At 40.9% G+C, this 7,125-nt stretch overlaps 1 pseudogene; it reads left to right on the top strand.

Moving 5' to 3' along the window:
• Window positions 1–1,917: 1,917 nt before the first annotated feature.
• LOC136527754 (probable fructokinase-6, chloroplastic) lies at window positions 1,918–6,437 on the top strand (annotated as a pseudogene).
• Window positions 6,438–7,125: the final 688 nt, after the last annotated feature.

Here is a 7,125-nt window from a genome sequence, read left to right on the forward strand (position 1 = left end):
CCGGAGACGGCCCTCGGCAAAGACTCCGTCCCAGGCGCCGGCGCCGTGACGGCTGCTTTTCTTTGCTGAGTGCCGGTCTAGCCCTCGGCAAAGGCTTTGCCGAGTGCCCGATAAAGAGCCCTCGACAAAGACCCTCTTTGCCGACTCAAAATTCCCCGAGAGCTCTTTGTCGAGGGCCACCCTCGGCAAAGCCTTTGCCGAGGGTTAATGGCCTTTGCCAAGGGCCTCAGGCCCTCGGCAAAGAGGCCGTCTCCAGTAGTGGAGCACGAACAACTTATGTTATTCTATGTATTATGAATAACTATTGTATACAAAAAGAAGCATTTTAGTATCTATTATATCAGTTTAATACAACAAAACTAAAAGGGAGCCTCACATTTATTGAGAGAGTATAGAAGTTACGTGATTAATAAAAAAAAAAGAGGAAAAGTATGCACAATTGGATTTATGATAATCTATTGGTCCACATTTTTTAGAAATTAAGAGATTCATTAAAAAAGAAAAAAAATGCACTGTTGAATTTTACGATGATCTAATGGTTAATATTAAAGCAAAAAATACACGTTACTAAAAGAAAACTTTTCGGCACAATTTTGAAAAAGAACCCATATCAACTGATAAACAAAATATGTATGTATATATATAGTAAAGTAATTAAGAGATTAATTTTGTTAAGAAAGAAAATAATTTTTGATCTTTACTCGCGAGGCATGGAGCGTTGGCTCAGCGTCAAATGTCTCCCCGATTACAAGCGCAAGGTGTGATTAGGTGAAGATAGCAATATCAGAGTGATGATGGCTAGAGCAAAGCCATGACCGCGAGCCCGCAACAAGCAAAGGAAAGGATGGAGGAGGCGATGGCACAATCAAACGAGCTAAAAAGATTGATTCTTTCAATCAAACGAGCTAAAAAGATTGATTCTTTCACTACTTCATCCACGCAGCTATGTTGACATGGTTTGATGCTACGTGGCTTGTTGATGCTGAGGAAGCGTCCCCACGCCATGCTAGGAAGAACGGATTGCACCGATCAGGTCAGCAGATTGCATGAGTTGTAGACAAGTCAATCTACTGATCGTGTTCGATTCGGTGAACGTGGTTCGAAGTGAGAACAATTAATCGACTAGCATAGAGATCAACAATTGCATCGCAGGCCCTGATAGACGCATCATCTAATAACAGTCTATATTTATTAGAAATTACTAGATTTAACTGAGAAAAGGAAAAGAATATGCACATTAGGGTTTACGATGATCTAACGATCTAGATTTACTACAAATTATGAGAGTAATCGAAAAAAATGCGTCCCATTAATTTTTTTTTATGATCTAACATTGCAGATTTTCCAGAAGTTACAAGATTGATCTTGAAAATAAAAAAAATTGTTCCAATGGGTTTTATGATTTATCAAATGGTCTAAATTTAACGGAAAATTCATACCACATACAATAAATAAACTCCTGATGTTTTTATTAGAGAGAAAAAGAGTATAAAAGTGGTTAGGGTGATTTGATAAAAGCGTAGAATTCGTGATGCAAAATTGTATTCTATATTTTAGGAGCATATTTTGGAAACGGTTGGAGAGGCTCAATAAATAAACTCCCATCTTTTTTTAGCCACTTGGAAAACTCATTGATTTACCAATTGATTTTTTGGAAAATATTGGAGATGCTTTTATTAGGAGTTTTTTTCCCCAAAAGCTAGAATTTGTTTTGTATGGTAAATGTATTGTATTATATTGATATAAAAGTTTGTATGTGTCCAACAGTACCGGAAGAAAGTACCCTGCACATTTCTGCAGACGTGGTACACGGAACAAGCGGAGAGGAACAAATGCTACGACCTTATTCTTCCACCGTTCCTTTATTAAGCCTTTATAAGACGCGCATGGACCCGGCCCATCGCGGTCCAGCCGCGCTTTACCCCGCGCCGAGCTGGCCACTCCACTCGCCAGCAGCCGAGCTGCACGCCGGCTGCCCAGCCCAAAAAAAAAACCCGGCAGCTTGACCAACGGCGCTTGCTCGCTCGCTCCCCTTCGCTTCCTCCGCCAGCCAGCCAGCCGGCGGCCACCCTCCACGCATCTGCATCCGCATGGCTCTCCACGCGGCGGCGCCGGCCTGCGCGGTGTTGTGCCGCCTCCCGTCGTCCTTCTCTTCTCACGCCGCCGGCGGCAGGCGCTCCCTCCCCGTCGTCGCGAGGCCCCGCGGCGTCGTCTCTGCCGGGCCGCTGCGGACACGCGCAGGTACTCGGTGTCGGTGCGGCCGTGAGAGTGCTTTGTACGCTCACTTTTAAGATCGTTCTCCGCTAGCCATCCCGTTGGGCCTGTTCGTCTGGTATCAGCCGGCCGAAGCTGTTTCGTCGTGGGAGAAAAATACTGTAGATACGGTAGAAAAATACTGTTAGGTGCTACTCTTAAATAGCATTGGGATCATGCATTTATCTTACTGTTAGGTGCTACTCTTAAATAGCATTGGGATCATGCATTTAAGAGTGTGCTATTTTTGTAGCAACAGTCTAACAGATTACAGATGGGCTTCGGGAACTTGAGGAATTGGGATGGTACTTGAAATATGAGCTAGGTGTATCATGTATGAGTGGTCAGCCACATGGTTTCCGTTCAAATCAGTCCAATGTGCAGTGCTCAGAATTTTGGCTTTATGAGAATCTTGTGTGCAGAATTTCCGGGCTCGTGTTGGGATGGCAAATTCACCCAGTTTATGGTTGAGACTTGAGTTTAGATCGGTGTGGGTGGGTCCGACTGGGTTTTCCATTTGATTCTGGCGTTTATATGAAACACGAGGAAACAGTTTCATGCTCCAAAAAGTCTATGTTAAGTTCTTAACAAGGGCCGCATCCCTTTTTCTTTATGCTAGGAGCTCACTAATGCTGACAATAACTTGTTGGCTTTGCAGTTCTAATTAATTATTTTTACTGCAGTGATATTTTCTTAACTTATCTTGGCTGCATGATCAGCCTTTCATTTGATTCTTCAGATTTTTTTTTATCATTCTTCTTTCTGTATGTCGTGAACTTGATTTTACTCCATGGCTTTTCATGTGCATTGATAACCATATCAGGGATCATTATGGATCGAGCGGTGGTCACTCATTTTACAATATTACGTTTCCGCAGAAAAAGAAAGGCGCTTAGCTTTATAGTTAACATTTTGTCAATTTAGATATGACGCTGCAAAAGCAAGAATATCTGATTTGGTTCTTGTTTGCTTCAATTTTCAACCTTAGTTCGAACAAAGGCAATCTTCAGTGATGGCGTCCCTGAAACGAGCAATTCTCCACATGTGGTGTGCTATGGTGAATTGCTAATTGACTTCGTCCCAACTGTCAATGGCTTGTCACTGGCAGAAGCACCAGCCTTCAAGAAGGCTCCTGGGGGTGCTCCTGCCAATGTTGCAGTTGGAATAGCTCGTCTTGTTGGCTCTTCAGCTTTCATTGGAAAGGTAAAATTATTGTATTTGTACTGTTTAACGGAACAAAAGGGGTTATAAGCAGTGTGCTTTTCTGTTTGAAACCTTTCAAAGGCAAAATACATGATAGGATTTAGTCAGTATCTCTTTTACATTCTTATACGTTTAAAGTAGTGCTTTCACCGAACCATGTTTCATTTGAATTGTTGGTTATAGCTTGCAGCGTGCAGCCTATCCTTTTCATGTTCAAAATAGACCAGAGTCTTGTTTGTCGTCATTATGTAATTTTGTTCTTCTGGAGTTTTTCACTTTGTAGGTTGGTGATGATGAATTTGGCTACATGCTAGCTGATATATTGAAGCAGAATAATGTAAATAATCAAGGATTACTATTTGATCCTCATGTTAGAACAGCTTTGGCATTTGTGACACTCTGAAGTGATGGTGAACGTGAATTTATGTTCTATCGTAATCCAAGTGCTGATATGCTACTTGAAGAAAAAGAACTTGACCTTGATCTTATATGGAAGGTATGGAAGTACATTCTGTTGCCGTTCCAATATCTATGCGTCTCAACTACTATTGATTTCACCATGGCTAAATTAATGTAATCTGATCATGTTATTTATGCTAGGCAAAAATATTCCACCATGGCTCGATAAGTCTTATAACTGAGCCCTGTAAAACTGCACATATTGCAGCTGCCAAAGCTGCTAAAGATGCTGGAGTACTTGTTTCATACGATCCAAATTTGAGGCTTCCATTGTGGTCATCAGCTGAGGATGCTAGAGATGGTATCCTAAGCATATGGGAAACCGCTGATGTTATCAAGGTAGCAAGTCTGTAAATTGTGGTTCATCTTTACAGGCAAATCTTGTGTTGATTTGCGCATTTTGTGTCTCTTTTGAGACAGATAAGTGAAGAGGAGGTTTCCTTTCTCACAAATGGGGCGGATCCTTATGATGATGCCGTTGTAAAGAAACTTATCCACTCAAACCTAAAGTTGCTTCTTGTCACTGAAGGTCCAGATGGCTGTAGTTATTACTCTAAGGTAATTTTACACTTATGATGTAGAGGGTAATATTATTTTTTTGTTGCTTGAATACACCATTTCCTTTTTTTTTTCTTTCTCCATGACCATGAACACACTTTTTGTCCAATAAAAATTCACATGGCGTTGGATATTATCTTAATGAAACTATTTATTTCAATTCTAGTCAACAATCTTTTAAAAATTCTTAATTACGTTTACTTGCTAACAATGCCTTATGTACATAGGTCTGTAAAATGTTGTTTACAGTACATCTTGTGAAATAACAGGACTTTAGTGGTAGAGTTGGTGGACTTAAGGTAAGTGCTGTTGACACAACTGGTGCTGGCGATGCCTTTGTTGCTGGAGTGCTATCTCAATTAGCCACAGACTTTTCACTGCTCCAGGTATGACTGCACTTGCTTTGTTACCTCCTTTCAGAAGTAGGTGAAACTATGTTTCAGGTGTTCCTGCAGTCTGCTACAGCACCTTCCTCAACGCTTTTACTACAGTTTTTTTTTAGCATGAAAGCGGCAGGTGCCCTGCCTTTGCATTAAGTAGAAGTTTGAGAGTTACAACAGTTTACATGGACATTATAGGGTCCCAGTATTTAGCCGAAAAAGAAAAACAGGAAAGAAGAAAACAGCTTCCTGCACTCTGCAGTTTTTAGAGATTTACATGAACAGCTTTTACTACACATGGATGCAAGAAATAATTTTTCGAAGGACTTGAAATGACACTTATGTTTAGTACATTTACTTCTTCACATAGAGTCAAAAGATATTTAGTTTGGATAATTACAGAGAAAGGCATATTGAATCTGTGTGCAACTGGCATTTGTATACCAAACTCACCTTTCTCTTATCTAAATACTAAAATCTCCCAATTCCCAGATGCTACAAATTTGCAAGCTGTGCAAATTAAAGAATAAATATTGTTTAGTTTAGTGATACCTAATACCTGGATCTTCGATTTTGAATTTAAAGAATAGGGTCATTGTAAACTCCATGTTTGAAAAAAAGGCAAATGCGCACGAAAAGAACTATATGGTTTTTGTACTTAAGATTTTTGGAAAATGGGATGAATCCAAGTACGCCATGTCACAAGCTTTACTCATTAAGACCACCTAGTTTGCACCTGAAGCAAGGAAGCACCAAACCGTGTTTCACTGAGGCTGGAAGGAACACGTATGTTACAAATGGTAGTCATGCTCTTATATGAGAGACATGTTGCTCGGTCACTTAGCGCTTGCTAATCTAGAGAACACCAATAAACAATTCGAAGAACGTATAAAGTTTCAGTACTTGTCTCTTGAGATAGGCAACATGCTGATGCACGGGTATATGTTTTTAGTTGGCACCCCCTGCATACAGAAACAATTGCTACTTGTTCCTGTTGGGGGCATTTTTGTTTTTCATTCAGGCTACCTTGGTATTTCTTTGTTTTCCACACAAACTGAACTATGCACTGGTGCTTTGAAACCACTCATATTTTCCTTGTGGCTGAAACAGGACGAAGGTCGATTATGAGAAGCCCTGAAGTTTGCAAACGTCTGTGGAGCACTCACTGTGACAGAGAGGGGCGCTATTCCAGCGCTGCCCACCCGACAACAAGTGCTCGATGCCTTGACCAATGTTGTTGCTTGAAGTAGCCGTGCCGTGCACTCCTACTTGGTGTGTATAATAATGTGGACTGGCCTGAGCACCATGTCGATAGTTTATAGGCGTGATTTTCCTTTGCACACATACCACTTGGCATTTTTGTTGGTGCATGCATACCAAGCCCCCAGCCAAAACAAGGTAACCCCGGTGCAAGAAGGCTATTTCCTGTCGGATTTTGGCGTGTGAAGTGGGATGTTGGGACATCGCGTTAACATTTCATTTGTGGGCGTGTGTGTTGTAATGGTTATAAATGTTAGGCAATATAAACGACGAAGAACAGTAGATCAAGCACAGGGGACACGAGATTTTAACGTGAAAAATCCTCCCAAGGGGGAAGGGAAAACCTACGGGCATCAGCCAGTAAATCTTTTACTATATCGGGCGAGGTTACAAAAGTCGGGGATTTACAACTTTTTTTATGCTAAGACGATGGTTTACATGAAGTATATATAGATGGAAAACACTAATAGGCGAAATATGATGGGCTAATTTCAGTCTCCGCTTCGCTTCGGCCCAAGCCTCCCGGTGATGGGCCTCGCTTCGCTTCGGCAGAAATTAGTCTTTATCTTGTACATAACTGAATTTGGATCACAACTCAACAAACTCCACCTTGAGACAAATTCCTTCTTGTAGCATAAAATTAACATTCATCCTGAAACAACAAAGAAATACTTCCGGTGTCAAATAGTCTCTTGGGCTAAACAGTTATACTAACTAAGCTTGAGCAAAGCTCAAACTTAGCAACAGGAACTGGCTTTGTCAATATATCAACAGGATTATCATGTGTGCTTATCTTGCATACCTTCAGCTTACCTTGCGCGACCACATCGCGAACATAATGGTATTTGACATCAATGTGCTTCGTTCTCTCATGGAACATCTGATCTTTAGTGAGACATAGCACTTTGACTGTCACAAAATAATTATTGCAAGAATCATCTCGACAAAGCTCAGCAAACAAACCTTTCAACAAAACTGATTCTTTACATGCTTCAGTAATAGCCATGTATTC

This window comes from Miscanthus floridulus, chromosome 19 (assembly GCF_019320115.1).
Source record: "Miscanthus floridulus cultivar M001 chromosome 19, ASM1932011v1, whole genome shotgun sequence".
Lineage (NCBI taxonomy): Eukaryota > Viridiplantae > Streptophyta > Magnoliopsida > Poales > Poaceae > Miscanthus > Miscanthus floridulus.